This window comes from Schistocerca piceifrons, unplaced genomic scaffold (assembly GCF_021461385.2).
Source record: "Schistocerca piceifrons isolate TAMUIC-IGC-003096 unplaced genomic scaffold, iqSchPice1.1 HiC_scaffold_579, whole genome shotgun sequence".
NCBI classification, from domain to species: Eukaryota; Metazoa; Arthropoda; class Insecta; order Orthoptera; family Acrididae; genus Schistocerca; species Schistocerca piceifrons.
In genome coordinates this window covers 36,036-63,068 of record NW_025728820.1, presented here as the reverse complement: position 1 = coordinate 63,068, position 27,033 = coordinate 36,036, and the positions used below count along the sequence as shown (strand labels likewise).

General features: G+C 55.2%; 62 non-coding genes across 62 annotated transcripts; 13 read left to right on the top strand and 49 right to left on the bottom strand.

Moving 5' to 3' along the window:
• Positions 1-189: 189 nt before the first annotated feature.
• Positions 190-260, bottom strand: Trnag-gcc. The gene has a single exon. It is a non-coding gene; the product is annotated as a tRNA-Gly (tRNA).
• Positions 261-585: 325 nt separating this feature from the next.
• Positions 586-657, top strand: Trnag-ucc. The gene has a single exon. It is a non-coding gene; the product is annotated as a tRNA-Gly (tRNA).
• A 598-nt stretch (positions 658-1,255) lies between these two features.
• On the bottom strand, positions 1,256-1,329 carry Trnai-aau. Its single transcript has one exon. It is a non-coding gene; the product is annotated as a tRNA-Ile (tRNA).
• A 198-nt stretch (positions 1,330-1,527) lies between these two features.
• Trnae-uuc lies at positions 1,528-1,599 on the bottom strand. The gene has a single exon. It is a non-coding gene; the product is annotated as a tRNA-Glu (tRNA).
• A 305-nt stretch (positions 1,600-1,904) lies between these two features.
• On the bottom strand, positions 1,905-1,977 carry Trnam-cau. Its single transcript has one exon. It is a non-coding gene; the product is annotated as a tRNA-Met (tRNA).
• A 380-nt stretch (positions 1,978-2,357) lies between these two features.
• On the bottom strand, positions 2,358-2,428 carry Trnag-gcc. Its single transcript has one exon. It is a non-coding gene; the product is annotated as a tRNA-Gly (tRNA).
• Positions 2,429-2,753: 325 nt separating this feature from the next.
• Positions 2,754-2,825, top strand: Trnag-ucc. Its single transcript has one exon. It is a non-coding gene; the product is annotated as a tRNA-Gly (tRNA).
• Positions 2,826-3,423: 598 nt separating this feature from the next.
• Positions 3,424-3,497, bottom strand: Trnai-aau. Its single transcript has one exon. It is a non-coding gene; the product is annotated as a tRNA-Ile (tRNA).
• Positions 3,498-3,695: 198 nt separating this feature from the next.
• Positions 3,696-3,767, bottom strand: Trnae-uuc. The gene has a single exon. It is a non-coding gene; the product is annotated as a tRNA-Glu (tRNA).
• A 305-nt stretch (positions 3,768-4,072) lies between these two features.
• Trnam-cau lies at positions 4,073-4,145 on the bottom strand. Its single transcript has one exon. It is a non-coding gene; the product is annotated as a tRNA-Met (tRNA).
• A 380-nt stretch (positions 4,146-4,525) lies between these two features.
• Positions 4,526-4,596, bottom strand: Trnag-gcc. Its single transcript has one exon. It is a non-coding gene; the product is annotated as a tRNA-Gly (tRNA).
• A 325-nt stretch (positions 4,597-4,921) lies between these two features.
• Positions 4,922-4,993, top strand: Trnag-ucc. The gene has a single exon. It is a non-coding gene; the product is annotated as a tRNA-Gly (tRNA).
• A 598-nt stretch (positions 4,994-5,591) lies between these two features.
• On the bottom strand, positions 5,592-5,665 carry Trnai-aau. Its single transcript has one exon. It is a non-coding gene; the product is annotated as a tRNA-Ile (tRNA).
• Positions 5,666-5,863: 198 nt separating this feature from the next.
• On the bottom strand, positions 5,864-5,935 carry Trnae-uuc. Its single transcript has one exon. It is a non-coding gene; the product is annotated as a tRNA-Glu (tRNA).
• Positions 5,936-6,240: 305 nt separating this feature from the next.
• Trnam-cau lies at positions 6,241-6,313 on the bottom strand. Its single transcript has one exon. It is a non-coding gene; the product is annotated as a tRNA-Met (tRNA).
• Positions 6,314-6,693: 380 nt separating this feature from the next.
• Positions 6,694-6,764, bottom strand: Trnag-gcc. Its single transcript has one exon. It is a non-coding gene; the product is annotated as a tRNA-Gly (tRNA).
• Positions 6,765-7,089: 325 nt separating this feature from the next.
• Positions 7,090-7,161, top strand: Trnag-ucc. Its single transcript has one exon. It is a non-coding gene; the product is annotated as a tRNA-Gly (tRNA).
• Positions 7,162-7,759: 598 nt separating this feature from the next.
• Positions 7,760-7,833, bottom strand: Trnai-aau. The gene has a single exon. It is a non-coding gene; the product is annotated as a tRNA-Ile (tRNA).
• Positions 7,834-8,031: 198 nt separating this feature from the next.
• Trnae-uuc lies at positions 8,032-8,103 on the bottom strand. The gene has a single exon. It is a non-coding gene; the product is annotated as a tRNA-Glu (tRNA).
• A 305-nt stretch (positions 8,104-8,408) lies between these two features.
• Positions 8,409-8,481, bottom strand: Trnam-cau. Its single transcript has one exon. It is a non-coding gene; the product is annotated as a tRNA-Met (tRNA).
• A 380-nt stretch (positions 8,482-8,861) lies between these two features.
• On the bottom strand, positions 8,862-8,932 carry Trnag-gcc. Its single transcript has one exon. It is a non-coding gene; the product is annotated as a tRNA-Gly (tRNA).
• A 325-nt stretch (positions 8,933-9,257) lies between these two features.
• Trnag-ucc lies at positions 9,258-9,329 on the top strand. The gene has a single exon. It is a non-coding gene; the product is annotated as a tRNA-Gly (tRNA).
• Positions 9,330-9,927: 598 nt separating this feature from the next.
• Positions 9,928-10,001, bottom strand: Trnai-aau. The gene has a single exon. It is a non-coding gene; the product is annotated as a tRNA-Ile (tRNA).
• A 198-nt stretch (positions 10,002-10,199) lies between these two features.
• On the bottom strand, positions 10,200-10,271 carry Trnae-uuc. Its single transcript has one exon. It is a non-coding gene; the product is annotated as a tRNA-Glu (tRNA).
• Positions 10,272-10,576: 305 nt separating this feature from the next.
• Trnam-cau lies at positions 10,577-10,649 on the bottom strand. The gene has a single exon. It is a non-coding gene; the product is annotated as a tRNA-Met (tRNA).
• A 380-nt stretch (positions 10,650-11,029) lies between these two features.
• Trnag-gcc lies at positions 11,030-11,100 on the bottom strand. The gene has a single exon. It is a non-coding gene; the product is annotated as a tRNA-Gly (tRNA).
• Positions 11,101-11,425: 325 nt separating this feature from the next.
• On the top strand, positions 11,426-11,497 carry Trnag-ucc. Its single transcript has one exon. It is a non-coding gene; the product is annotated as a tRNA-Gly (tRNA).
• Positions 11,498-12,095: 598 nt separating this feature from the next.
• Positions 12,096-12,169, bottom strand: Trnai-aau. The gene has a single exon. It is a non-coding gene; the product is annotated as a tRNA-Ile (tRNA).
• Positions 12,170-12,367: 198 nt separating this feature from the next.
• On the bottom strand, positions 12,368-12,439 carry Trnae-uuc. Its single transcript has one exon. It is a non-coding gene; the product is annotated as a tRNA-Glu (tRNA).
• A 305-nt stretch (positions 12,440-12,744) lies between these two features.
• On the bottom strand, positions 12,745-12,817 carry Trnam-cau. Its single transcript has one exon. It is a non-coding gene; the product is annotated as a tRNA-Met (tRNA).
• A 380-nt stretch (positions 12,818-13,197) lies between these two features.
• Positions 13,198-13,268, bottom strand: Trnag-gcc. The gene has a single exon. It is a non-coding gene; the product is annotated as a tRNA-Gly (tRNA).
• Positions 13,269-13,593: 325 nt separating this feature from the next.
• Positions 13,594-13,665, top strand: Trnag-ucc. Its single transcript has one exon. It is a non-coding gene; the product is annotated as a tRNA-Gly (tRNA).
• A 598-nt stretch (positions 13,666-14,263) lies between these two features.
• On the bottom strand, positions 14,264-14,337 carry Trnai-aau. The gene has a single exon. It is a non-coding gene; the product is annotated as a tRNA-Ile (tRNA).
• Positions 14,338-14,535: 198 nt separating this feature from the next.
• On the bottom strand, positions 14,536-14,607 carry Trnae-uuc. The gene has a single exon. It is a non-coding gene; the product is annotated as a tRNA-Glu (tRNA).
• Positions 14,608-14,912: 305 nt separating this feature from the next.
• Positions 14,913-14,985, bottom strand: Trnam-cau. Its single transcript has one exon. It is a non-coding gene; the product is annotated as a tRNA-Met (tRNA).
• A 380-nt stretch (positions 14,986-15,365) lies between these two features.
• Positions 15,366-15,436, bottom strand: Trnag-gcc. The gene has a single exon. It is a non-coding gene; the product is annotated as a tRNA-Gly (tRNA).
• A 325-nt stretch (positions 15,437-15,761) lies between these two features.
• Trnag-ucc lies at positions 15,762-15,833 on the top strand. The gene has a single exon. It is a non-coding gene; the product is annotated as a tRNA-Gly (tRNA).
• Positions 15,834-16,431: 598 nt separating this feature from the next.
• Positions 16,432-16,505, bottom strand: Trnai-aau. The gene has a single exon. It is a non-coding gene; the product is annotated as a tRNA-Ile (tRNA).
• A 198-nt stretch (positions 16,506-16,703) lies between these two features.
• Positions 16,704-16,775, bottom strand: Trnae-uuc. The gene has a single exon. It is a non-coding gene; the product is annotated as a tRNA-Glu (tRNA).
• A 305-nt stretch (positions 16,776-17,080) lies between these two features.
• Positions 17,081-17,153, bottom strand: Trnam-cau. Its single transcript has one exon. It is a non-coding gene; the product is annotated as a tRNA-Met (tRNA).
• A 380-nt stretch (positions 17,154-17,533) lies between these two features.
• Trnag-gcc lies at positions 17,534-17,604 on the bottom strand. The gene has a single exon. It is a non-coding gene; the product is annotated as a tRNA-Gly (tRNA).
• A 325-nt stretch (positions 17,605-17,929) lies between these two features.
• Positions 17,930-18,001, top strand: Trnag-ucc. Its single transcript has one exon. It is a non-coding gene; the product is annotated as a tRNA-Gly (tRNA).
• Positions 18,002-18,599: 598 nt separating this feature from the next.
• On the bottom strand, positions 18,600-18,673 carry Trnai-aau. The gene has a single exon. It is a non-coding gene; the product is annotated as a tRNA-Ile (tRNA).
• A 198-nt stretch (positions 18,674-18,871) lies between these two features.
• Positions 18,872-18,943, bottom strand: Trnae-uuc. Its single transcript has one exon. It is a non-coding gene; the product is annotated as a tRNA-Glu (tRNA).
• A 305-nt stretch (positions 18,944-19,248) lies between these two features.
• Positions 19,249-19,321, bottom strand: Trnam-cau. Its single transcript has one exon. It is a non-coding gene; the product is annotated as a tRNA-Met (tRNA).
• Positions 19,322-19,701: 380 nt separating this feature from the next.
• On the bottom strand, positions 19,702-19,772 carry Trnag-gcc. The gene has a single exon. It is a non-coding gene; the product is annotated as a tRNA-Gly (tRNA).
• A 325-nt stretch (positions 19,773-20,097) lies between these two features.
• On the top strand, positions 20,098-20,169 carry Trnag-ucc. Its single transcript has one exon. It is a non-coding gene; the product is annotated as a tRNA-Gly (tRNA).
• A 598-nt stretch (positions 20,170-20,767) lies between these two features.
• Trnai-aau lies at positions 20,768-20,841 on the bottom strand. The gene has a single exon. It is a non-coding gene; the product is annotated as a tRNA-Ile (tRNA).
• A 198-nt stretch (positions 20,842-21,039) lies between these two features.
• Trnae-uuc lies at positions 21,040-21,111 on the bottom strand. The gene has a single exon. It is a non-coding gene; the product is annotated as a tRNA-Glu (tRNA).
• A 305-nt stretch (positions 21,112-21,416) lies between these two features.
• On the bottom strand, positions 21,417-21,489 carry Trnam-cau. The gene has a single exon. It is a non-coding gene; the product is annotated as a tRNA-Met (tRNA).
• A 380-nt stretch (positions 21,490-21,869) lies between these two features.
• Positions 21,870-21,940, bottom strand: Trnag-gcc. Its single transcript has one exon. It is a non-coding gene; the product is annotated as a tRNA-Gly (tRNA).
• Positions 21,941-22,265: 325 nt separating this feature from the next.
• Positions 22,266-22,337, top strand: Trnag-ucc. The gene has a single exon. It is a non-coding gene; the product is annotated as a tRNA-Gly (tRNA).
• A 598-nt stretch (positions 22,338-22,935) lies between these two features.
• On the bottom strand, positions 22,936-23,009 carry Trnai-aau. Its single transcript has one exon. It is a non-coding gene; the product is annotated as a tRNA-Ile (tRNA).
• Positions 23,010-23,207: 198 nt separating this feature from the next.
• On the bottom strand, positions 23,208-23,279 carry Trnae-uuc. Its single transcript has one exon. It is a non-coding gene; the product is annotated as a tRNA-Glu (tRNA).
• A 305-nt stretch (positions 23,280-23,584) lies between these two features.
• Trnam-cau lies at positions 23,585-23,657 on the bottom strand. Its single transcript has one exon. It is a non-coding gene; the product is annotated as a tRNA-Met (tRNA).
• A 380-nt stretch (positions 23,658-24,037) lies between these two features.
• On the bottom strand, positions 24,038-24,108 carry Trnag-gcc. Its single transcript has one exon. It is a non-coding gene; the product is annotated as a tRNA-Gly (tRNA).
• A 325-nt stretch (positions 24,109-24,433) lies between these two features.
• Positions 24,434-24,505, top strand: Trnag-ucc. The gene has a single exon. It is a non-coding gene; the product is annotated as a tRNA-Gly (tRNA).
• Positions 24,506-25,103: 598 nt separating this feature from the next.
• On the bottom strand, positions 25,104-25,177 carry Trnai-aau. Its single transcript has one exon. It is a non-coding gene; the product is annotated as a tRNA-Ile (tRNA).
• A 198-nt stretch (positions 25,178-25,375) lies between these two features.
• Positions 25,376-25,447, bottom strand: Trnae-uuc. Its single transcript has one exon. It is a non-coding gene; the product is annotated as a tRNA-Glu (tRNA).
• A 305-nt stretch (positions 25,448-25,752) lies between these two features.
• Trnam-cau lies at positions 25,753-25,825 on the bottom strand. The gene has a single exon. It is a non-coding gene; the product is annotated as a tRNA-Met (tRNA).
• Positions 25,826-26,205: 380 nt separating this feature from the next.
• Positions 26,206-26,276, bottom strand: Trnag-gcc. The gene has a single exon. It is a non-coding gene; the product is annotated as a tRNA-Gly (tRNA).
• Positions 26,277-26,601: 325 nt separating this feature from the next.
• Positions 26,602-26,673, top strand: Trnag-ucc. Its single transcript has one exon. It is a non-coding gene; the product is annotated as a tRNA-Gly (tRNA).
• The last annotated feature ends 360 nt before the right edge of the window (positions 26,674-27,033 follow it).

Sequence of the window (27,033 nt, the reverse complement as noted above, 5' to 3'; positions counted from 1 at the left end):
CCTGGACACAGCAACTTGTGAGGCCAAGCCGACGCTAGTCTGCAGAACATCATGCAAGCGTCCTAGTGGGGACCGGCGAGTGCTGCGTTCTCGGTTCTTCTCAAGGGAATCCAGCTATATATTCTTGCGGATCGTGCATCTCAAGCGCGCAAGCCACACGGCAGCATTATCGCGGGAAAAGCAAAATGATGCATCGGCCGGGAATCGAACCCGGGCCGCCCGCGTGGCAGGCGAGCATTCTACCACTGAACCACCGATGCTGGGGCCAGCGGCAACTTCACGCTGCTTCCCGAGCAGATGTCTCAAGGGAAAGTGGGACTGCCGTCAAGCGCCGTAGCATTCTGTGGAGAAGATGCTGCAGACGCTGAATCCTGCACTGCACTGCTTAAAAATGCCGCCAGAACGCGGTCCTCGCCGGCGCCGACTCTTGCCAAAGGATGCGAAATGTGCGCGGATACGCTGTCCGAATGCGTCTGGATGTGCTCCCCTAGCCTACCTCGAAATGCGCCTGCCAGGTACGATCACCTTCGGCCGCTGCCGACAGGCGGGAAGCCGACACAGCGCGGAGGCGGGGCGCTCGCTTGTGCGGTGGTGGTGTAATGGTCAGCATAGTTGCCTTCCAAGCAGTTGATCCGGGTTCGATTCCCGGCCACCGCAGCAGGCTTTTAATTTCGCGTATGAGTACTTTTGCCACGCGCTCTTAAATTATTGTTTTTCCGGCCTCCTACTCGCTGCATACCAGCCCTTAGTGTGTCTCGACTTGTCTCGACTTTGCTCGGCTGACGCGAGAGCTGACGCTCTCAAATCGGCCTATATCAAAACGACAAGCACGAGAAACGACTGAGAGAGGTAAAGAGAGGTGAGGCTAGGCGATGGACACACAGCACGCCCCCTTCATTTCACGGTGGCGTCTCCCTGACCGAATCGGGCTGCAGCTCCGAAAACTAAGGAGAAACAAAAATAGGAAGTAAAACTGCCAATAGTACCCTGTGTTCCCATGCGCTCACCCGCCCAAGTACTGACAGGGGCCAAAGTGGTTGCGCATCGGCAATCGGACATTTTCTTTCATTTTCTCTTTATCGGTTGAGAACCAGTGTATTCAAGATATTATGGCCATTGCCGAGTGAATGATGTAGCGCTTCCCGACGAGTCGGGTTCGGATCCTCTGTCAACTTCCACGCAGGGTGATGATCTTTTGGTCATCACACTCGCCAGCTGAAATCGGCGCTGCCTTTTCGTAGTAGTAAAAGAGCAGTGGCCCGTGGGGGGATCGAACCCACGACCTTCGCGTTATTAGCACGACGCTCTAACCAACTGAGCTAACGGGCCCCAGCAGATGCAGTTGCTCAGCCCTACGCTGGAAACTGGTGGCATGAAGCCGTACACCATTTCTATGGTCGTCGTGCGTCTGCTTCCCTAGTCTATATTCTGCTGACGGTCACGAAACAGTAGCTATATTGCGAGCAGGACGGGAAACGGCCGCTCGGACAGCTCAAACTTGTCACGACTCGTGTGGAAAAAATTCCGTTCCGGTACCGGGAATCGAACCCGGGCCTCCTGGGTGAAAGCCAGGTATCCTAGCCACTAGACCACACCGGATGCGGCCGTTTCGTTCGACCGTTCGTACGGTCGCTTGTCGCATTTCGTGTCGAGTGCCGCGTCGGCGCCCTTCTCTCTTTGCGAGCATCTTTGCACAGACTGACTGGCAAGGCGCGCACCTCAAACGCCGCAGAGCAATGCTTTTGGCTTCATGCTCTGCTGGGAGAAGAGGAAAAGGGAAGCTGTAAGTAGCAATAACAGGAGGTAAACATTTTCCCGCTGAAGCGTTGAAAAGTTGTGGATAACAAACAAGAACTACGTTGGCGCCCTAGCAACAGCGCCACCATCAGTCACAGAAAATTAAATGCCCCGGGTGAGGATCGAACTCACGACCTTAAGATTATGAGACTTACGCGCTGCCTACTGCGCTACCGAGGCACGGGTGCACCACTGGTCCTGGAAACTGGGTAAATACCGTACCCAATATTAGACGTAGAGACACTGTACTTCCTGGGTAACGTGTTCTGTTGCTACACGCGCACTGCCGGCCCAGTTGATTGCGGTGTTGCTGCAGCTGTTGCAACGATAGGCAGCACTCCTTGTCGTTAAAGCTCAGTGCCTCGGAGGCACCTGGACACAGCAACTTGTGAGGCCAAGCCGACGCTAGTCTGCAGAACATCATGCAAGCGTCCTAGTGGGGACCGGCGAGTGCTGCGTTCTCGGTTCTTCTCAAGGGAATCCAGCTATATATTCTTGCGGATCGTGCATCTCAAGCGCGCAAGCCACACGGCAGCATTATCGCGGGAAAAGCAAAATGATGCATCGGCCGGGAATCGAACCCGGGCCGCCCGCGTGGCAGGCGAGCATTCTACCACTGAACCACCGATGCTGGGGCCAGCGGCAACTTCACGCTGCTTCCCGAGCAGATGTCTCAAGGGAAAGTGGGACTGCCGTCAAGCGCCGTAGCATTCTGTGGAGAAGATGCTGCAGACGCTGAATCCTGCACTGCACTGCTTAAAAATGCCGCCAGAACGCGGTCCTCGCCGGCGCCGACTCTTGCCAAAGGATGCGAAATGTGCGCGGATACGCTGTCCGAATGCGTCTGGATGTGCTCCCCTAGCCTACCTCGAAATGCGCCTGCCAGGTACGATCACCTTCGGCCGCTGCCGACAGGCGGGAAGCCGACACAGCGCGGAGGCGGGGCGCTCGCTTGTGCGGTGGTGGTGTAATGGTCAGCATAGTTGCCTTCCAAGCAGTTGATCCGGGTTCGATTCCCGGCCACCGCAGCAGGCTTTTAATTTCGCGTATGAGTACTTTTGCCACGCGCTCTTAAATTATTGTTTTTCCGGCCTCCTACTCGCTGCATACCAGCCCTTAGTGTGTCTCGACTTGTCTCGACTTTGCTCGGCTGACGCGAGAGCTGACGCTCTCAAATCGGCCTATATCAAAACGACAAGCACGAGAAACGACTGAGAGAGGTAAAGAGAGGTGAGGCTAGGCGATGGACACACAGCACGCCCCCTTCATTTCACGGTGGCGTCTCCCTGACCGAATCGGGCTGCAGCTCCGAAAACTAAGGAGAAACAAAAATAGGAAGTAAAACTGCCAATAGTACCCTGTGTTCCCATGCGCTCACCCGCCCAAGTACTGACAGGGGCCAAAGTGGTTGCGCATCGGCAATCGGACATTTTCTTTCATTTTCTCTTTATCGGTTGAGAACCAGTGTATTCAAGATATTATGGCCATTGCCGAGTGAATGATGTAGCGCTTCCCGACGAGTCGGGTTCGGATCCTCTGTCAACTTCCACGCAGGGTGATGATCTTTTGGTCATCACACTCGCCAGCTGAAATCGGCGCTGCCTTTTCGTAGTAGTAAAAGAGCAGTGGCCCGTGGGGGGATCGAACCCACGACCTTCGCGTTATTAGCACGACGCTCTAACCAACTGAGCTAACGGGCCCCAGCAGATGCAGTTGCTCAGCCCTACGCTGGAAACTGGTGGCATGAAGCCGTACACCATTTCTATGGTCGTCGTGCGTCTGCTTCCCTAGTCTATATTCTGCTGACGGTCACGAAACAGTAGCTATATTGCGAGCAGGACGGGAAACGGCCGCTCGGACAGCTCAAACTTGTCACGACTCGTGTGGAAAAAATTCCGTTCCGGTACCGGGAATCGAACCCGGGCCTCCTGGGTGAAAGCCAGGTATCCTAGCCACTAGACCACACCGGATGCGGCCGTTTCGTTCGACCGTTCGTACGGTCGCTTGTCGCATTTCGTGTCGAGTGCCGCGTCGGCGCCCTTCTCTCTTTGCGAGCATCTTTGCACAGACTGACTGGCAAGGCGCGCACCTCAAACGCCGCAGAGCAATGCTTTTGGCTTCATGCTCTGCTGGGAGAAGAGGAAAAGGGAAGCTGTAAGTAGCAATAACAGGAGGTAAACATTTTCCCGCTGAAGCGTTGAAAAGTTGTGGATAACAAACAAGAACTACGTTGGCGCCCTAGCAACAGCGCCACCATCAGTCACAGAAAATTAAATGCCCCGGGTGAGGATCGAACTCACGACCTTAAGATTATGAGACTTACGCGCTGCCTACTGCGCTACCGAGGCACGGGTGCACCACTGGTCCTGGAAACTGGGTAAATACCGTACCCAATATTAGACGTAGAGACACTGTACTTCCTGGGTAACGTGTTCTGTTGCTACACGCGCACTGCCGGCCCAGTTGATTGCGGTGTTGCTGCAGCTGTTGCAACGATAGGCAGCACTCCTTGTCGTTAAAGCTCAGTGCCTCGGAGGCACCTGGACACAGCAACTTGTGAGGCCAAGCCGACGCTAGTCTGCAGAACATCATGCGAGCGTCCTAGTGGGGACCGGCGAGTGCTGCGTTCTCGGTTCTTCTCAAGGGAATCCAGCTATATATTCTTGCGGATCGTGCATCTCAAGCGCGCAAGCCACACGGCAGCATTATCGCGGGAAAAGCAAAATGATGCATCGGCCGGGAATCGAACCCGGGCCGCCCGCGTGGCAGGCGAGCATTCTACCACTGAACCACCGATGCTGGGGCCAGCGGCAACTTCACGCTGCTTCCCGAGCAGATGTCTCAAGGGAAAGTGGGACTGCCGTCAAGCGCCGTAGCATTCTGTGGAGAAGATGCTGCAGACGCTGAATCCTGCACTGCACTGCTTAAAAATGCCGCCAGAACGCGGTCCTCGCCGGCGCCGACTCTTGCCAAAGGATGCGAAATGTGCGCGGATACGCTGTCCGAATGCGTCTGGATGTGCTCCCCTAGCCTACCTCGAAATGCGCCTGCCAGGTACGATCACCTTCGGCCGCTGCCGACAGGCGGGAAGCCGACACAGCGCGGAGGCGGGGCGCTCGCTTGTGCGGTGGTGGTGTAATGGTCAGCATAGTTGCCTTCCAAGCAGTTGATCCGGGTTCGATTCCCGGCCACCGCAGCAGGCTTTTAATTTCGCGTATGAGTACTTTTGCCACGCGCTCTTAAATTATTGTTTTTCCGGCCTCCTACTCGCTGCATACCAGCCCTTAGTGTGTCTCGACTTGTCTCGACTTTGCTCGGCTGACGCGAGAGCTGACGCTCTCAAATCGGCCTATATCAAAACGACAAGCACGAGAAACGACTGAGAGAGGTAAAGAGAGGTGAGGCTAGGCGATGGACACACAGCACGCCCCCTTCATTTCACGGTGGCGTCTCCCTGACCGAATCGGGCTGCAGCTCCGAAAACTAAGGAGAAACAAAAATAGGAAGTAAAACTGCCAATAGTACCCTGTGTTCCCATGCGCTCACCCGCCCAAGTACTGACAGGGGCCAAAGTGGTTGCGCATCGGCAATCGGACATTTTCTTTCATTTTCTCTTTATCGGTTGAGAACCAGTGTATTCAAGATATTATGGCCATTGCCGAGTGAATGATGTAGCGCTTCCCGACGAGTCGGGTTCGGATCCTCTGTCAACTTCCACGCAGGGTGATGATCTTTTGGTCATCACACTCGCCAGCTGAAATCGGCGCTGCCTTTTCGTAGTAGTAAAAGAGCAGTGGCCCGTGGGGGGATCGAACCCACGACCTTCGCGTTATTAGCACGACGCTCTAACCAACTGAGCTAACGGGCCCCAGCAGATGCAGTTGCTCAGCCCTACGCTGGAAACTGGTGGCATGAAGCCGTACACCATTTCTATGGTCGTCGTGCGTCTGCTTCCCTAGTCTATATTCTGCTGACGGTCACGAAACAGTAGCTATATTGCGAGCAGGACGGGAAACGGCCGCTCGGACAGCTCAAACTTGTCACGACTCGTGTGGAAAAAATTCCGTTCCGGTACCGGGAATCGAACCCGGGCCTCCTGGGTGAAAGCCAGGTATCCTAGCCACTAGACCACACCGGATGCGGCCGTTTCGTTCGACCGTTCGTACGGTCGCTTGTCGCATTTCGTGTCGAGTGCCGCGTCGGCGCCCTTCTCTCTTTGCGAGCATCTTTGCACAGACTGACTGGCAAGGCGCGCACCTCAAACGCCGCAGAGCAATGCTTTTGGCTTCATGCTCTGCTGGGAGAAGAGGAAAAGGGAAGCTGTAAGTAGCAATAACAGGAGGTAAACATTTTCCCGCTGAAGCGTTGAAAAGTTGTGGATAACAAACAAGAACTACGTTGGCGCCCTAGCAACAGCGCCACCATCAGTCACAGAAAATTAAATGCCCCGGGTGAGGATCGAACTCACGACCTTAAGATTATGAGACTTACGCGCTGCCTACTGCGCTACCGAGGCACGGGTGCACCACTGGTCCTGGAAACTGGGTAAATACCGTACCCAATATTAGACGTAGAGACACTGTACTTCCTGGGTAACGTGTTCTGTTGCTACACGCGCACTGCCGGCCCAGTTGATTGCGGTGTTGCTGCAGCTGTTGCAACGATAGGCAGCACTCCTTGTCGTTAAAGCTCAGTGCCTCGGAGGCACCTGGACACAGCAACTTGTGAGGCCAAGCCGACGCTAGTCTGCAGAACATCATGCGAGCGTCCTAGTGGGGACCGGCGAGTGCTGCGTTCTCGGTTCTTCTCAAGGGAATCCAGCTATATATTCTTGCGGATCGTGCATCTCAAGCGCGCAAGCCACACGGCAGCATTATCGCGGGAAAAGCAAAATGATGCATCGGCCGGGAATCGAACCCGGGCCGCCCGCGTGGCAGGCGAGCATTCTACCACTGAACCACCGATGCTGGGGCCAGCGGCAACTTCACGCTGCTTCCCGAGCAGATGTCTCAAGGGAAAGTGGGACTGCCGTCAAGCGCCGTAGCATTCTGTGGAGAAGATGCTGCAGACGCTGAATCCTGCACTGCACTGCTTAAAAATGCCGCCAGAACGCGGTCCTCGCCGGCGCCGACTCTTGCCAAAGGATGCGAAATGTGCGCGGATACGCTGTCCGAATGCGTCTGGATGTGCTCCCCTAGCCTACCTCGAAATGCGCCTGCCAGGTACGATCACCTTCGGCCGCTGCCGACAGGCGGGAAGCCGACACAGCGCGGAGGCGGGGCGCTCGCTTGTGCGGTGGTGGTGTAATGGTCAGCATAGTTGCCTTCCAAGCAGTTGATCCGGGTTCGATTCCCGGCCACCGCAGCAGGCTTTTAATTTCGCGTATGAGTACTTTTGCCACGCGCTCTTAAATTATTGTTTTTCCGGCCTCCTACTCGCTGCATACCAGCCCTTAGTGTGTCTCGACTTGTCTCGACTTTGCTCGGCTGACGCGAGAGCTGACGCTCTCAAATCGGCCTATATCAAAACGACAAGCACGAGAAACGACTGAGAGAGGTAAAGAGAGGTGAGGCTAGGCGATGGACACACAGCACGCCCCCTTCATTTCACGGTGGCGTCTCCCTGACCGAATCGGGCTGCAGCTCCGAAAACTAAGGAGAAACAAAAATAGGAAGTAAAACTGCCAATAGTACCCTGTGTTCCCATGCGCTCACCCGCCCAAGTACTGACAGGGGCCAAAGTGGTTGCGCATCGGCAATCGGACATTTTCTTTCATTTTCTCTTTATCGGTTGAGAACCAGTGTATTCAAGATATTATGGCCATTGCCGAGTGAATGATGTAGCGCTTCCCGACGAGTCGGGTTCGGATCCTCTGTCAACTTCCACGCAGGGTGATGATCTTTTGGTCATCACACTCGCCAGCTGAAATCGGCGCTGCCTTTTCGTAGTAGTAAAAGAGCAGTGGCCCGTGGGGGGATCGAACCCACGACCTTCGCGTTATTAGCACGACGCTCTAACCAACTGAGCTAACGGGCCCCAGCAGATGCAGTTGCTCAGCCCTACGCTGGAAACTGGTGGCATGAAGCCGTACACCATTTCTATGGTCGTCGTGCGTCTGCTTCCCTAGTCTATATTCTGCTGACGGTCACGAAACAGTAGCTATATTGCGAGCAGGACGGGAAACGGCCGCTCGGACAGCTCAAACTTGTCACGACTCGTGTGGAAAAAATTCCGTTCCGGTACCGGGAATCGAACCCGGGCCTCCTGGGTGAAAGCCAGGTATCCTAGCCACTAGACCACACCGGATGCGGCCGTTTCGTTCGACCGTTCGTACGGTCGCTTGTCGCATTTCGTGTCGAGTGCCGCGTCGGCGCCCTTCTCTCTTTGCGAGCATCTTTGCACAGACTGACTGGCAAGGCGCGCACCTCAAACGCCGCAGAGCAATGCTTTTGGCTTCATGCTCTGCTGGGAGAAGAGGAAAAGGGAAGCTGTAAGTAGCAATAACAGGAGGTAAACATTTTCCCGCTGAAGCGTTGAAAAGTTGTGGATAACAAACAAGAACTACGTTGGCGCCCTAGCAACAGCGCCACCATCAGTCACAGAAAATTAAATGCCCCGGGTGAGGATCGAACTCACGACCTTAAGATTATGAGACTTACGCGCTGCCTACTGCGCTACCGAGGCACGGGTGCACCACTGGTCCTGGAAACTGGGTAAATACCGTACCCAATATTAGACGTAGAGACACTGTACTTCCTGGGTAACGTGTTCTGTTGCTACACGCGCACTGCCGGCCCAGTTGATTGCGGTGTTGCTGCAGCTGTTGCAACGATAGGCAGCACTCCTTGTCGTTAAAGCTCAGTGCCTCGGAGGCACCTGGACACAGCAACTTGTGAGGCCAAGCCGACGCTAGTCTGCAGAACATCATGCGAGCGTCCTAGTGGGGACCGGCGAGTGCTGCGTTCTCGGTTCTTCTCAAGGGAATCCAGCTATATATTCTTGCGGATCGTGCATCTCAAGCGCGCAAGCCACACGGCAGCATTATCGCGGGAAAAGCAAAATGATGCATCGGCCGGGAATCGAACCCGGGCCGCCCGCGTGGCAGGCGAGCATTCTACCACTGAACCACCGATGCTGGGGCCAGCGGCAACTTCACGCTGCTTCCCGAGCAGATGTCTCAAGGGAAAGTGGGACTGCCGTCAAGCGCCGTAGCATTCTGTGGAGAAGATGCTGCAGACGCTGAATCCTGCACTGCACTGCTTAAAAATGCCGCCAGAACGCGGTCCTCGCCGGCGCCGACTCTTGCCAAAGGATGCGAAATGTGCGCGGATACGCTGTCCGAATGCGTCTGGATGTGCTCCCCTAGCCTACCTCGAAATGCGCCTGCCAGGTACGATCACCTTCGGCCGCTGCCGACAGGCGGGAAGCCGACACAGCGCGGAGGCGGGGCGCTCGCTTGTGCGGTGGTGGTGTAATGGTCAGCATAGTTGCCTTCCAAGCAGTTGATCCGGGTTCGATTCCCGGCCACCGCAGCAGGCTTTTAATTTCGCGTATGAGTACTTTTGCCACGCGCTCTTAAATTATTGTTTTTCCGGCCTCCTACTCGCTGCATACCAGCCCTTAGTGTGTCTCGACTTGTCTCGACTTTGCTCGGCTGACGCGAGAGCTGACGCTCTCAAATCGGCCTATATCAAAACGACAAGCACGAGAAACGACTGAGAGAGGTAAAGAGAGGTGAGGCTAGGCGATGGACACACAGCACGCCCCCTTCATTTCACGGTGGCGTCTCCCTGACCGAATCGGGCTGCAGCTCCGAAAACTAAGGAGAAACAAAAATAGGAAGTAAAACTGCCAATAGTACCCTGTGTTCCCATGCGCTCACCCGCCCAAGTACTGACAGGGGCCAAAGTGGTTGCGCATCGGCAATCGGACATTTTCTTTCATTTTCTCTTTATCGGTTGAGAACCAGTGTATTCAAGATATTATGGCCATTGCCGAGTGAATGATGTAGCGCTTCCCGACGAGTCGGGTTCGGATCCTCTGTCAACTTCCACGCAGGGTGATGATCTTTTGGTCATCACACTCGCCAGCTGAAATCGGCGCTGCCTTTTCGTAGTAGTAAAAGAGCAGTGGCCCGTGGGGGGATCGAACCCACGACCTTCGCGTTATTAGCACGACGCTCTAACCAACTGAGCTAACGGGCCCCAGCAGATGCAGTTGCTCAGCCCTACGCTGGAAACTGGTGGCATGAAGCCGTACACCATTTCTATGGTCGTCGTGCGTCTGCTTCCCTAGTCTATATTCTGCTGACGGTCACGAAACAGTAGCTATATTGCGAGCAGGACGGGAAACGGCCGCTCGGACAGCTCAAACTTGTCACGACTCGTGTGGAAAAAATTCCGTTCCGGTACCGGGAATCGAACCCGGGCCTCCTGGGTGAAAGCCAGGTATCCTAGCCACTAGACCACACCGGATGCGGCCGTTTCGTTCGACCGTTCGTACGGTCGCTTGTCGCATTTCGTGTCGAGTGCCGCGTCGGCGCCCTTCTCTCTTTGCGAGCATCTTTGCACAGACTGACTGGCAAGGCGCGCACCTCAAACGCCGCAGAGCAATGCTTTTGGCTTCATGCTCTGCTGGGAGAAGAGGAAAAGGGAAGCTGTAAGTAGCAATAACAGGAGGTAAACATTTTCCCGCTGAAGCGTTGAAAAGTTGTGGATAACAAACAAGAACTACGTTGGCGCCCTAGCAACAGCGCCACCATCAGTCACAGAAAATTAAATGCCCCGGGTGAGGATCGAACTCACGACCTTAAGATTATGAGACTTACGCGCTGCCTACTGCGCTACCGAGGCACGGGTGCACCACTGGTCCTGGAAACTGGGTAAATACCGTACCCAATATTAGACGTAGAGACACTGTACTTCCTGGGTAACGTGTTCTGTTGCTACACGCGCACTGCCGGCCCAGTTGATTGCGGTGTTGCTGCAGCTGTTGCAACGATAGGCAGCACTCCTTGTCGTTAAAGCTCAGTGCCTCGGAGGCACCTGGACACAGCAACTTGTGAGGCCAAGCCGACGCTAGTCTGCGGAACATCATGCGAGCGTCCTAGTGGGGACCGGCGAGTGCTGCGTTCTCGGTTCTTCTCAAGGGAATCCAGCTATATATTCTTGCGGATCGTGCATCTCAAGCGCGCAAGCCACACGGCAGCATTATCGCGGGAAAAGCAAAATGATGCATCGGCCGGGAATCGAACCCGGGCCGCCCGCGTGGCAGGCGAGCATTCTACCACTGAACCACCGATGCTGGGGCCAGCGGCAACTTCACGCTGCTTCCCGAGCAGATGTCTCAAGGGAAAGTGGGACTGCCGTCAAGCGCCGTAGCATTCTGTGGAGAAGATGCTGCAGACGCTGAATCCTGCACTGCACTGCTTAAAAATGCCGCCAGAACGCGGTCCTCGCCGGCGCCGACTCTTGCCAAAGGATGCGAAATGTGCGCGGATACGCTGTCCGAATGCGTCTGGATGTGCTCCCCTAGCCTACCTCGAAATGCGCCTGCCAGGTACGATCACCTTCGGCCGCTGCCGACAGGCGGGAAGCCGACACAGCGCGGAGGCGGGGCGCTCGCTTGTGCGGTGGTGGTGTAATGGTCAGCATAGTTGCCTTCCAAGCAGTTGATCCGGGTTCGATTCCCGGCCACCGCAGCAGGCTTTTAATTTCGCGTATGAGTACTTTTGCCACGCGCTCTTAAATTATTGTTTTTCCGGCCTCCTACTCGCTGCATACCAGCCCTTAGTGTGTCTCGACTTGTCTCGACTTTGCTCGGCTGACGCGAGAGCTGACGCTCTCAAATCGGCCTATATCAAAACGACAAGCACGAGAAACGACTGAGAGAGGTAAAGAGAGGTGAGGCTAGGCGATGGACACACAGCACGCCCCCTTCATTTCACGGTGGCGTCTCCCTGACCGAATCGGGCTGCAGCTCCGAAAACTAAGGAGAAACAAAAATAGGAAGTAAAACTGCCAATAGTACCCTGTGTTCCCATGCGCTCACCCGCCCAAGTACTGACAGGGGCCAAAGTGGTTGCGCATCGGCAATCGGACATTTTCTTTCATTTTCTCTTTATCGGTTGAGAACCAGTGTATTCAAGATATTATGGCCATTGCCGAGTGAATGATGTAGCGCTTCCCGACGAGTCGGGTTCGGATCCTCTGTCAACTTCCACGCAGGGTGATGATCTTTTGGTCATCACACTCGCCAGCTGAAATCGGCGCTGCCTTTTCGTAGTAGTAAAAGAGCAGTGGCCCGTGGGGGGATCGAACCCACGACCTTCGCGTTATTAGCACGACGCTCTAACCAACTGAGCTAACGGGCCCCAGCAGATGCAGTTGCTCAGCCCTACGCTGGAAACTGGTGGCATGAAGCCGTACACCATTTCTATGGTCGTCGTGCGTCTGCTTCCCTAGTCTATATTCTGCTGACGGTCACGAAACAGTAGCTATATTGCGAGCAGGACGGGAAACGGCCGCTCGGACAGCTCAAACTTGTCACGACTCGTGTGGAAAAAATTCCGTTCCGGTACCGGGAATCGAACCCGGGCCTCCTGGGTGAAAGCCAGGTATCCTAGCCACTAGACCACACCGGATGCGGCCGTTTCGTTCGACCGTTCGTACGGTCGCTTGTCGCATTTCGTGTCGAGTGCCGCGTCGGCGCCCTTCTCTCTTTGCGAGCATCTTTGCACAGACTGACTGGCAAGGCGCGCACCTCAAACGCCGCAGAGCAATGCTTTTGGCTTCATGCTCTGCTGGGAGAAGAGGAAAAGGGAAGCTGTAAGTAGCAATAACAGGAGGTAAACATTTTCCCGCTGAAGCGTTGAAAAGTTGTGGATAACAAACAAGAACTACGTTGGCGCCCTAGCAACAGCGCCACCATCAGTCACAGAAAATTAAATGCCCCGGGTGAGGATCGAACTCACGACCTTAAGATTATGAGACTTACGCGCTGCCTACTGCGCTACCGAGGCACGGGTGCACCACTGGTCCTGGAAACTGGGTAAATACCGTACCCAATATTAGACGTAGAGACACTGTACTTCCTGGGTAACGTGTTCTGTTGCTACACGCGCACTGCCGGCCCAGTTGATTGCGGTGTTGCTGCAGCTGTTGCAACGATAGGCAGCACTCCTTGTCGTTAAAGCTCAGTGCCTCGGAGGCACCTGGACACAGCAACTTGTGAGGCCAAGCCGACGCTAGTCTGCAGAACATCATGCGAGCGTCCTAGTGGGGACCGGCGAGTGCTGCGTTCTCGGTTCTTCTCAAGGGAATCCAGCTATATATTCTTGCGGATCGTGCATCTCAAGCGCGCAAGCCACACGGCAGCATTATCGCGGGAAAAGCAAAATGATGCATCGGCCGGGAATCGAACCCGGGCCGCCCGCGTGGCAGGCGAGCATTCTACCACTGAACCACCGATGCTGGGGCCAGCGGCAACTTCACGCTGCTTCCCGAGCAGATGTCTCAAGGGAAAGTGGGACTGCCGTCAAGCGCCGTAGCATTCTGTGGAGAAGATGCTGCAGACGCTGAATCCTGCACTGCACTGCTTAAAAATGCCGCCAGAACGCGGTCCTCGCCGGCGCCGACTCTTGCCAAAGGATGCGAAATGTGCGCGGATACGCTGTCCGAATGCGTCTGGATGTGCTCCCCTAGCCTACCTCGAAATGCGCCTGCCAGGTACGATCACCTTCGGCCGCTGCCGACAGGCGGGAAGCCGACACAGCGCGGAGGCGGGGCGCTCGCTTGTGCGGTGGTGGTGTAATGGTCAGCATAGTTGCCTTCCAAGCAGTTGATCCGGGTTCGATTCCCGGCCACCGCAGCAGGCTTTTAATTTCGCGTATGAGTACTTTTGCCACGCGCTCTTAAATTATTGTTTTTCCGGCCTCCTACTCGCTGCATACCAGCCCTTAGTGTGTCTCGACTTGTCTCGACTTTGCTCGGCTGACGCGAGAGCTGACGCTCTCAAATCGGCCTATATCAAAACGACAAGCACGAGAAACGACTGAGAGAGGTAAAGAGAGGTGAGGCTAGGCGATGGACACACAGCACGCCCCCTTCATTTCACGGTGGCGTCTCCCTGACCGAATCGGGCTGCAGCTCCGAAAACTAAGGAGAAACAAAAATAGGAAGTAAAACTGCCAATAGTACCCTGTGTTCCCATGCGCTCACCCGCCCAAGTACTGACAGGGGCCAAAGTGGTTGCGCATCGGCAATCGGACATTTTCTTTCATTTTCTCTTTATCGGTTGAGAACCAGTGTATTCAAGATATTATGGCCATTGCCGAGTGAATGATGTAGCGCTTCCCGACGAGTCGGGTTCGGATCCTCTGTCAACTTCCACGCAGGGTGATGATCTTTTGGTCATCACACTGGCCAGCTGAAATCGGCGCTGCCTTTTCGTAGTAGTAAAAGAGCAGTGGCCCGTGGGGGGATCGAACCCACGACCTTCGCGTTATTAGCACGACGCTCTAACCAACTGAGCTAACGGGCCCCAGCAGATGCAGTTGCTCAGCCCTACGCTGGAAACTGGTGGCATGAAGCCGTACACCATTTCTATGGTCGTCGTGCGTCTGCTTCCCTAGTCTATATTCTGCTGACGGTCACGAAACAGTAGCTATATTGCGAGCAGGACGGGAAACGGCCGCTCGGACAGCTCAAACTTGTCACGACTCGTGTGGAAAAAATTCCGTTCCGGTACCGGGAATCGAACCCGGGCCTCCTGGGTGAAAGCCAGGTATCCTAGCCACTAGACCACACCGGATGCGGCCGTTTCGTTCGACCGTTCGTACGGTCGCTTGTCGCATTTCGTGTCGAGTGCCGCGTCGGCGCCCTTCTCTCTTTGCGAGCATCTTTGCACAGACTGACTGGCAAGGCGCGCACCTCAAACGCCGCAGAGCAATGCTTTTGGCTTCATGCTCTGCTGGGAGAAGAGGAAAAGGGAAGCTGTAAGTAGCAATAACAGGAGGTAAACATTTTCCCGCTGAAGCGTTGAAAAGTTGTGGATAACAAACAAGAACTACGTTGGCGCCCTAGCAACAGCGCCACCATCAGTCACAGAAAATTAAATGCCCCGGGTGAGGATCGAACTCACGACCTTAAGATTATGAGACTTACGCGCTGCCTACTGCGCTACCGAGGCACGGGTGCACCACTGGTCCTGGAAACTGGGTAAATACCGTACCCAATATTAGACGTAGAGACACTGTACTTCCTGGGTAACGTGTTCTGTTGCTACACGCGCACTGCCGGCCCAGTTGATTGCGGTGTTGCTGCAGCTGTTGCAACGATAGGCAGCACTCCTTGTCGTTAAAGCTCAGTGCCTCGGAGGCACCTGGACACAGCAACTTGTGAGGCCAAGCCGACGCTAGTCTGCAGAACATCATGCGAGCGTCCTAGTGGGGACCGGCGAGTGCTGCGTTCTCGGTTCTTCTCAAGGGAATCCAGCTATATATTCTTGCGGATCGTGCATCTCAAGCGCGCAAGCCACACGGCAGCATTATCGCGGGAAAAGCAAAATGATGCATCGGCCGGGAATCGAACCCGGGCCGCCCGCGTGGCAGGCGAGCATTCTACCACTGAACCACCGATGCTGGGGCCAGCGGCAACTTCACGCTGCTTCCCGAGCAGATGTCTCAAGGGAAAGTGGGACTGCCGTCAAGCGCCGTAGCATTCTGTGGAGAAGATGCTGCAGACGCTGAATCCTGCACTGCACTGCTTAAAAATGCCGCCAGAACGCGGTCCTCGCCGGCGCCGACTCTTGCCAAAGGATGCGAAATGTGCGCGGATACGCTGTCCGAATGCGTCTGGATGTGCTCCCCTAGCCTACCTCGAAATGCGCCTGCCAGGTACGATCACCTTCGGCCGCTGCCGACAGGCGGGAAGCCGACACAGCGCGGAGGCGGGGCGCTCGCTTGTGCGGTGGTGGTGTAATGGTCAGCATAGTTGCCTTCCAAGCAGTTGATCCGGGTTCGATTCCCGGCCACCGCAGCAGGCTTTTAATTTCGCGTATGAGTACTTTTGCCACGCGCTCTTAAATTATTGTTTTTCCGGCCTCCTACTCGCTGCATACCAGCCCTTAGTGTGTCTCGACTTGTCTCGACTTTGCTCGGCTGACGCGAGAGCTGACGCTCTCAAATCGGCCTATATCAAAACGACAAGCACGAGAAACGACTGAGAGAGGTAAAGAGAGGTGAGGCTAGGCGATGGACACACAGCACGCCCCCTTCATTTCACGGTGGCGTCTCCCTGACCGAATCGGGCTGCAGCTCCGAAAACTAAGGAGAAACAAAAATAGGAAGTAAAACTGCCAATAGTACCCTGTGTTCCCATGCGCTCACCCGCCCAAGTACTGACAGGGGCCAAAGTGGTTGCGCATCGGCAATCGGACATTTTCTTTCATTTTCTCTTTATCGGTTGAGAACCAGTGTATTCAAGATATTATGGCCATTGCCGAGTGAATGATGTAGCGCTTCCCGACGAGTCGGGTTCGGATCCTCTGTCAACTTCCACGCAGGGTGATGATCTTTTGGTCATCACACTCGCCAGCTGAAATCGGCGCTGCCTTTTCGTAGTAGTAAAAGAGCAGTGGCCCGTGGGGGGATCGAACCCACGACCTTCGCGTTATTAGCACGACGCTCTAACCAACTTAGCTAACGGGCCCCAGCAGATGCAGTTGCTCAGCCCTACGCTGGAAACTGGTGGCATGAAGCCGTACACCATTTCTATGGTCGTCGTGCGTCTGCTTCCCTAGTCTATATTCTGCTGACGGTCACGAAACAGTAGCTATATTGCGAGCAGGACGGGAAACGGCCGCTCGGACAGCTCAAACTTGTCACGACTCGTGTGGAAAAAATTCCGTTCCGGTACCGGGAATCGAACCCGGGCCTCCTGGGTGAAAGCCAGGTATCCTAGCCACTAGACCACACCGGATGCGGCCGTTTCGTTCGACCGTTCGTACGGTCGCTTGTCGCATTTCGTGTCGAGTGCCGCGTCGGCGCCCTTCTCTCTTTGCGAGCATCTTTGCACAGACTGACTGGCAAGGCGCGCACCTCAAACGCCGCAGAGCAATGCTTTTGGCTTCATGCTCTGCTGGGAGAAGAGGAAAAGGGAAGCTGTAAGTAGCAATAACAGGAGGTAAACATTTTCCCGCTGAAGCGTTGAAAAGTTGTGGATAACAAACAAGAACTACGTTGGCGCCCTAGCAACAGCGCCACCATCAGTCACAGAAAATTAAATGCCCCGGGTGAGGATCGAACTCACGACCTTAAGATTATGAGACTTACGCGCTGCCTACTGCGCTACCGAGGCACGGGTGCACCACTGGTCCTGGAAACTGGGTAAATACCGTACCCAATATTAGACGTAGAGACACTGTACTTCCTGGGTAACGTGTTCTGTTGCTACACGCGCACTGCCGGCCCAGTTGATTGCGGTGTTGCTGCAGCTGTTGCAACGATAGGCAGCACTCCTTGTCGTTAAAGCTCAGTGCCTCGGAGGCACCTGGACACAGCAACTTGTGAGGCCAAGCCGACGCTAGTCTGCAGAACATCATGCGAGCGTCCTAGTGGGGACCGGCGAGTGCTGCGTTCTCGGTTCTTCTCAAGGGAATCCAGCTATATATTCTTGCGGATCGTGCATCTCAAGCGCGCAAGCCACACGGCAGCATTATCGCGGGAAAAGCAAAATGATGCATCGGCCGGGAATCGAACCCGGGCCGCCCGCGTGGCAGGCGAGCATTCTACCACTGAACCACCGATGCTGGGGCCAGCGGCAACTTCACGCTGCTTCCCGAGCAGATGTCTCAAGGGAAAGTGGGACTGCCGTCAAGCGCCGTAGCATTCTGTGGAGAAGATGCTGCAGACGCTGAATCCTGCACTGCACTGCTTAAAAATGCCGCCAGAACGCGGTCCTCGCCGGCGCCGACTCTTGCCAAAGGATGCGAAATGTGCGCGGATACGCTGTCCGAATGCGTCTGGATGTGCTCCCCTAGCCTACCTCGAAATGCGCCTGCCAGGTACGATCACCTTCGGCCGCTGCCGACAGGCGGGAAGCCGACACAGCGCGGAGGCGGGGCGCTCGCTTGTGCGGTGGTGGTGTAATGGTCAGCATAGTTGCCTTCCAAGCAGTTGATCCGGGTTCGATTCCCGGCCACCGCAGCAGGCTTTTAATTTCGCGTATGAGTACTTTTGCCACGCGCTCTTAAATTATTGTTTTTCCGGCCTCCTACTCGCTGCATACCAGCCCTTAGTGTGTCTCGACTTGTCTCGACTTTGCTCGGCTGACGCGAGAGCTGACGCTCTCAAATCGGCCTATATCAAAACGACAAGCACGAGAAACGACTGAGAGAGGTAAAGAGAGGTGAGGCTAGGCGATGGACACACAGCACGCCCCCTTCATTTCACGGTGGCGTCTCCCTGACCGAATCGGGCTGCAGCTCCGAAAACTAAGGAGAAACAAAAATAGGAAGTAAAACTGCCAATAGTACCCTGTGTTCCCATGCGCTCACCCGCCCAAGTACTGACAGGGGCCAAAGTGGTTGCGCATCGGCAATCGGACATTTTCTTTCATTTTCTCTTTATCGGTTGAGAACCAGTGTATTCAAGATATTATGGCCATTGCCGAGTGAATGATGTAGCGCTTCCCGACGAGTCGGGTTCGGATCCTCTGTCAACTTCCACGCAGGGTGATGATCTTTTGGTCATCACACTCGCCAGCTGAAATCGGCGCTGCCTTTTCGTAGTAGTAAAAGAGCAGTGGCCCGTGGGGGGATCGAACCCACGACCTTCGCGTTATTAGCACGACGCTCTAACCAACTGAGCTAACGGGCCCCAGCAGATGCAGTTGCTCAGCCCTACGCTGGAAACTGGTGGCATGAAGCCGTACACCATTTCTATGGTCGTCGTGCGTCTGCTTCCCTAGTCTATATTCTGCTGACGGTCACGAAACAGTAGCTATATTGCGAGCAGGACGGGAAACGGCCGCTCGGACAGCTCAAACTTGTCACGACTCGTGTGGAAAAAATTCCGTTCCGGTACCGGGAATCGAACCCGGGCCTCCTGGGTGAAAGCCAGGTATCCTAGCCACTAGACCACACCGGATGCGGCCGTTTCGTTCGACCGTTCGTACGGTCGCTTGTCGCATTTCGTGTCGAGTGCCGCGTCGGCGCCCTTCTCTCTTTGCGAGCATCTTTGCACAGACTGACTGGCAAGGCGCGCACCTCAAACGCCGCAGAGCAATGCTTTTGGCTTCATGCTCTGCTGGGAGAAGAGGAAAAGGGAAGCTGTAAGTAGCAATAACAGGAGGTAAACATTTTCCCGCTGAAGCGTTGAAAAGTTGTGGATAACAAACAAGAACTACGTTGGCGCCCTAGCAACAGCGCCACCATCAGTCACAGAAAATTAAATGCCCCGGGTGAGGATCGAACTCACGACCTTAAGATTATGAGACTTACGCGCTGCCTACTGCGCTACCGAGGCACGGGTGCACCACTGGTCCTGGAAACTGGGTAAATACCGTACCCAATATTAGACGTAGAGACACTGTACTTCCTGGGTAACGTGTTCTGTTGCTACACGCGCACTGCCGGCCCAGTTGATTGCGGTGTTGCTGCAGCTGTTGCAACGATAGGCAGCACTCCTTGTCGTTAAAGCTCAGTGCCTCGGAGGCACCTGGACACAGCAACTTGTGAGGCCAAGCCGACGCTAGTCTGCAGAACATCATGCGAGCGTCCTAGTGGGGACCGGCGAGTGCTGCGTTCTCGGTTCTTCTCAAGGGAATCCAGCTATATATTCTTGCGGATCGTGCATCTCAAGCGCGCAAGCCACACGGCAGCATTATCGCGGGAAAAGCAAAATGATGCATCGGCCGGGAATCGAACCCGGGCCGCCCGCGTGGCAGGCGAGCATTCTACCACTGAACCACCGATGCTGGGGCCAGCGGCAACTTCACGCTGCTTCCCGAGCAGATGTCTCAAGGGAAAGTGGGACTGCCGTCAAGCGCCGTAGCATTCTGTGGAGAAGATGCTGCAGACGCTGAATCCTGCACTGCACTGCTTAAAAATGCCGCCAGAACGCGGTCCTCGCCGGCGCCGACTCTTGCCAAAGGATGCGAAATGTGCGCGGATACGCTGTCCGAATGCGTCTGGATGTGCTCCCCTAGCCTACCTCGAAATGCGCCTGCCAGGTACGATCACCTTCGGCCGCTGCCGACAGGCGGGAAGCCGACACAGCGCGGAGGCGGGGCGCTCGCTTGTGCGGTGGTGGTGTAATGGTCAGCATAGTTGCCTTCCAAGCAGTTGATCCGGGTTCGATTCCCGGCCACCGCAGCAGGCTTTTAATTTCGCGTATGAGTACTTTTGCCACGCGCTCTTAAATTATTGTTTTTCCGGCCTCCTACTCGCTGCATACCAGCCCTTAGTGTGTCTCGACTTGTCTCGACTTTGCTCGGCTGACGCGAGAGCTGACGCTCTCAAATCGGCCTATATCAAAACGACAAGCACGAGAAACGACTGAGAGAGGTAAAGAGAGGTGAGGCTAGGCGATGGACACACAGCACGCCCCCTTCATTTCACGGTGGCGTCTCCCTGACCGAATCGGGCTGCAGCTCCGAAAACTAAGGAGAAACAAAAATAGGAAGTAAAACTGCCAATAGTACCCTGTGTTCCCATGCGCTCACCCGCCCAAGTACTGACAGGGGCCAAAGTGGTTGCGCATCGGCAATCGGACATTTTCTTTCATTTTCTCTTTATCGGTTGAGAACCAGTGTATTCAAGATATTATGGCCATTGCCGAGTGAATGATGTAGCGCTTCCCGACGAGTCGGGTTCGGATCCTCTGTCAACTTCCACGCAGGGTGATGATCTTTTGGTCATCACACTCGCCAGCTGAAATCGGCGCTGCCTTTTCGTAGTAGTAAAAGAGCAGTGGCCCGTGGGGGGATCGAACCCACGACCTTCGCGTTATTAGCACGACGCTCTAACCAACTGAGCTAACGGGCCCCAGCAGATGCAGTTGCTCAGCCCTACGCTGGAAACTGGTGGCATGAAGCCGTACACCATTTCTATGGTCGTCGTGCGTCTGCTTCCCTAGTCTATATTCTGCTGACGGTCACGAAACAGTAGCTATATTGCGAGCAGGACGGGAAACGGCCGCTCGGACAGCTCAAACTTGTCACGACTCGTGTGGAAAAAATTCCGTTCCGGTACCGGGAATCGAACCCGGGCCTCCTGGGTGAAAGCCAGGTATCCTAGCCACTAGACCACACCGGATGCGGCCGTTTCGTTCGACCGTTCGTACGGTCGCTTGTCGCATTTCGTGTCGAGTGCCGCGTCGGCGCCCTTCTCTCTTTGCGAGCATCTTTGCACAGACTGACTGGCAAGGCGCGCACCTCAAACGCCGCAGAGCAATGCTTTTGGCTTCATGCTCTGCTGGGAGAAGAGGAAAAGGGAAGCTGTAAGTAGCAATAACAGGAGGTAAACATTTTCCCGCTGAAGCGTTGAAAAGTTGTGGATAACAAACAAGAACTACGTTGGCGCCCTAGCAACAGCGCCACCATCAGTCACAGAAAATTAAATGCCCCGGGTGAGGATCGAACTCACGACCTTAAGATTATGAGACTTACGCGCTGCCTACTGCGCTACCGAGGCACGGGTGCACCACTGGTCCTGGAAACTGGGTAAATACCGTACCCAATATTAGACGTAGAGACACTGTACTTCCTGGGTAACGTGTTCTGTTGCTACACGCGCACTGCCGGCCCAGTTGATTGCGGTGTTGCTGCAGCTGTTGCAACGATAGGCAGCACTCCTTGTCGTTAAAGCTCAGTGCCTCGGAGGCACCTGGACACAGCAACTTGTGAGGCCAAGCCGACGCTAGTCTGCAGAACATCATGCGAGCGTCCTAGTGGGGACCGGCGAGTGCTGCGTTCTCGGTTCTTCTCAAGGGAATCCAGCTATATATTCTTGCGGATCGTGCATCTCAAGCGCGCAAGCCACACGGCAGCATTATCGCGGGAAAAGCAAAATGATGCATCGGCCGGGAATCGAACCCGGGCCGCCCGCGTGGCAGGCGAGCATTCTACCACTGAACCACCGATGCTGGGGCCAGCGGCAACTTCACGCTGCTTCCCGAGCAGATGTCTCAAGGGAAAGTGGGACTGCCGTCAAGCGCCGTAGCATTCTGTGGAGAAGATGCTGCAGACGCTGAATCCTGCACTGCACTGCTTAAAAATGCCGCCAGAACGCGGTCCTCGCCGGCGCCGACTCTTGCCAAAGGATGCGAAATGTGCGCGGATACGCTGTCCGAATGCGTCTGGATGTGCTCCCCTAGCCTACCTCGAAATGCGCCTGCCAGGTACGATCACCTTCGGCCGCTGCCGACAGGCGGGAAGCCGACACAGCGCGGAGGCGGGGCGCTCGCTTGTGCGGTGGTGGTGTAATGGTCAGCATAGTTGCCTTCCAAGCAGTTGATCCGGGTTCGATTCCCGGCCACCGCAGCAGGCTTTTAATTTCGCGTATGAGTACTTTTGCCACGCGCTCTTAAATTATTGTTTTTCCGGCCTCCTACTCGCTGCATACCAGCCCTTAGTGTGTCTCGACTTGTCTCGACTTTGCTCGGCTGACGCGAGAGCTGACGCTCTCAAATCGGCCTATATCAAAACGACAAGCACGAGAAACGACTGAGAGAGGTAAAGAGAGGTGAGGCTAGGCGATGGACACACAGCACGCCCCCTTCATTTCACGGTGGCGTCTCCCTGACCGAATCGGGCTGCAGCTCCGAAAACTAAGGAGAAACAAAAATAGGAAGTAAAACTGCCAATAGTACCCTGTGTTCCCATGCGCTCACCCGCCCAAGTACTGACAGGGGCCAAAGTGGTTGCGCATCGGCAATCGGACATTTTCTTTCATTTTCTCTTTATCGGTTGAGAACCAGTGTATTCAAGATATTATGGCCATTGCCGAGTGAATGATGTAGCGCTTCCCGACGAGTCGGGTTCGGATCCTCTGTCAACTTCCACGCAGGGTGATGATCTTTTGGTCATCACACTCGCCAGCTGAAATCGGCGCTGCCTTTTCGTAGTAGTAAAAGAGCAGTGGCCCGTGGGGGGATCGAACCCACGACCTTCGCGTTATTAGCACGACGCTCTAACCAACTGAGCTAACGGGCCCCAGCAGATGCAGTTGCTCAGCCCTACGCTGGAAACTGGTGGCATGAAGCCGTACACCATTTCTATGGTCGTCGTGCGTCTGCTTCCCTAGTCTATATTCTGCTGACGGTCACGAAACAGTAGCTATATTGCGAGCAGGACGGGAAACGGCCGCTCGGACAGCTCAAACTTGTCACGACTCGTGTGGAAAAAATTCCGTTCCGGTACCGGGAATCGAACCCGGGCCTCCTGGGTGAAAGCCAGGTATCCTAGCCACTAGACCACACCGGATGCGGCCGTTTCGTTCGACCGTTCGTACGGTCGCTTGTCGCATTTCGTGTCGAGTGCCGCGTCGGCGCCCTTCTCTCTTTGCGAGCATCTTTGCACAGACTGACTGGCAAGGCGCGCACCTCAAACGCCGCAGAGCAATGCTTTTGGCTTCATGCTCTGCTGGGAGAAGAGGAAAAGGGAAGCTGTAAGTAGCAATAACAGGAGGTAAACATTTTCCCGCTGAAGCGTTGAAAAGTTGTGGATAACAAACAAGAACTACGTTGGCGCCCTAGCAACAGCGCCACCATCAGTCACAGAAAATTAAATGCCCCGGGTGAGGATCGAACTCACGACCTTAAGATTATGAGACTTACGCGCTGCCTACTGCGCTACCGAGGCACGGGTGCACCACTGGTCCTGGAAACTGGGTAAATACCGTACCCAATATTAGACGTAGAGACACTGTACTTCCTGGGTAACGTGTTCTGTTGCTACACGCGCACTGCCGGCCCAGTTGATTGCGGTGTTGCTGCAGCTGTTGCAACGATAGGCAGCACTCCTTGTCGTTAAAGCTCAGTGCCTCGGAGGCACCTGGACACAGCAACTTGTGAGGCCAAGCCGACGCTAGTCTGCAGAACATCATGCGAGCGTCCTAGTGGGGACCGGCGAGTGCTGCGTTCTCGGTTCTTCTCAAGGGAATCCAGCTATATATTCTTGCGGATCGTGCATCTCAAGCGCGCAAGCCACACGGCAGCATTATCGCGGGAAAAGCAAAATGATGCATCGGCCGGGAATCGAACCCGGGCCGCCCGCGTGGCAGGCGAGCATTCTACCACTGAACCACCGATGCTGGGGCCAGCGGCAACTTCACGCTGCTTCCCGAGCAGATGTCTCAAGGGAAAGTGGGACTGCCGTCAAGCGCCGTAGCATTCTGTGGAGAAGATGCTGCAGACGCTGAATCCTGCACTGCACTGCTTAAAAATGCCGCCAGAACGCGGTCCTCGCCGGCGCCGACTCTTGCCAAAGGATGCGAAATGTGCGCGGATACGCTGTCCGAATGCGTCTGGATGTGCTCCCCTAGCCTACCTCGAAATGCGCCTGCCAGGTACGATCACCTTCGGCCGCTGCCGACAGGCGGGAAGCCGACACAGCGCGGAGGCGGGGCGCTCGCTTGTGCGGTGGTGGTGTAATGGTCAGCATAGTTGCCTTCCAAGCAGTTGATCCGGGTTCGATTCCCGGCCACCGCAGCAGGCTTTTAATTTCGCGTATGAGTACTTTTGCCACGCGCTCTTAAATTATTGTTTTTCCGGCCTCCTACTCGCTGCATACCAGCCCTTAGTGTGTCTCGACTTGTCTCGACTTTGCTCGGCTGACGCGAGAGCTGACGCTCTCAAATCGGCCTATATCAAAACGACAAGCACGAGAAACGACTGAGAGAGGTAAAGAGAGGTGAGGCTAGGCGATGGACACACAGCACGCCCCCTTCATTTCACGGTGGCGTCTCCCTGACCGAATCGGGCTGCAGCTCCGAAAACTAAGGAGAAACAAAAATAGGAAGTAAAACTGCCAATAGTACCCTGTGTTCCCATGCGCTCACCCGCCCAAGTACTGACAGGGGCCAAAGTGGTTGCGCATCGGCAATCGGACATTTTCTTTCATTTTCTCTTTATCGGTTGAGAACCAGTGTATTCAAGATATTATGGCCATTGCCGAGTGAATGATGTAGCGCTTCCCGACGAGTCGGGTTCGGATCCTCTGTCAACTTCCACGCAGGGTGATGATCTTTTGGTCATCACACTCGCCAGCTGAAATCGGCGCTGCCTTTTCGTAGTAGTAAAAGAGCAGTGGCCCGTGGGGGGATCGAACCCACGACCTTCGCGTTATTAGCACGACGCTCTAACCAACTGAGCTAACGGGCCCCAGCAGATGCAGTTGCTCAGCCCTACGCTGGAAACTGGTGGCATGAAGCCGTACACCATTTCTATGGTCGTCGTGCGTCTGCTTCCCTAGTCTATATTCTGCTGACGGTCACGAAACAGTAGCTATATTGCGAGCAGGACGGGAAACGGCCGCTCGGACAGCTCAAACTTGTCACGACTCGTGTGGAAAAAATTCCGTTCCGGTACCGGGAATCGAACCCGGGCCTCCTGGGTGAAAACCAGGTATCCTAGCCACTAGACCACACCGGATGCGGCCGTTTCGTTCGACCGTTCGTACGGTCGCTTGTCGCATTTCGTGTCGAGTGCCGCGTCGGCGCCCTTCTCTCTTTGCGAGCATCTTTGCACAGACTGACTGGCAAGGCGCGCACCTCAAACGCCGCAGAGCAATGCTTTTGGCTTCATGCTCTGCTGGGAGAAGAGGAAAAGGGAAGCTGTAAGTAGCAATAACAGGAGGTAAACATTTTCCCGCTGAAGCGTTGAAAAGTTGTGGATAACAAACAAGAACTACGTTGGCGCCCTAGCAACAGCGCCACCATCAGTCACAGAAAATTAAATGCCCCGGGTGAGGATCGAACTCACGACCTTAAGATTATGAGACTTACGCGCTGCCTACTGCGCTACCGAGGCACGGGTGCACCACTGGTCCTGGAAACTGGGTAAATACCGTACCCAATATTAGACGTAGAGACACTGTACTTCCTGGGTAACGTGTTCTGTTGCTACACGCGCACTGCCGGCCCAGTTGATTGCGGTGTTGCTGCAGCTGTTGCAACGATAGGCAGCACTCCTTGTCGTTAAAGCTCAGTGCCTCGGAGGCACCTGGACACAGCAACTTGTGAGGCCAAGCCGACGCTAGTCTGCAGAACATCATGCGAGCGTCCTAGTGGGGACCGGCGAGTGCTGCGTTCTCGGTTCTTCTCAAGGGAATCCAGCTATATATTCTTGCGGATCGTGCATCTCAAGCGCGCAAGCCACACGGCAGCATTATCGCGGGAAAAGCAAAATGATGCATCGGCCGGGAATCGAACCCGGGCCGCCCGCGTGGCAGGCGAGCATTCTACCACTGAACCACCGATGCTGGGGCCAGCGGCAACTTCACGCTGCTTCCCGAGCAGATGTCTCAAGGGAAAGTGGGACTGCCGTCAAGCGCCGTAGCATTCTGTGGAGAAGATGCTGCAGACGCTGAATCCTGCACTGCACTGCTTAAAAATGCCGCCAGAACGCGGTCCTCGCCGGCGCCGACTCTTGCCAAAGGATGCGAAATGTGCGCGGATACGCTGTCCGAATGCGTCTGGATGTGCTCCCCTAGCCTACCTCGAAATGCGCCTGCCAGGTACGATCACCTTCGGCCGCTGCCGACAGGCGGGAAGCCGACACAGCGCGGAGGCGGGGCGCTCGCTTGTGCGGTGGTGGTGTAATGGTCAGCATAGTTGCCTTCCAAGCAGTTGATCCGGGTTCGATTCCCGGCCACCGCAGCAGGCTTTTAATTTCGCGTATGAGTACTTTTGCCACGCGCTCTTAAATTATTGTTTTTCCGGCCTCCTACTCGCTGCATACCAGCCCTTAGTGTGTCTCGACTTGTCTCGACTTTGCTCGGCTGACGCGAGAGCTGACGCTCTCAAATCGGCCTATATCAAAACGACAAGCACGAGAAACGACTGAGAGAGGTAAAGAGAGGTGAGGCTAGGCGATGGACACACAGCACGCCCCCTTCATTTCACGGTGGCGTCTCCCTGACCGAATCGGGCTGCAGCTCCGAAAACTAAGGAGAAACAAAAATAGGAAGTAAAACTGCCAATAGTACCCTGTGTTCCCATGCGCTCACCCGCCCAAGT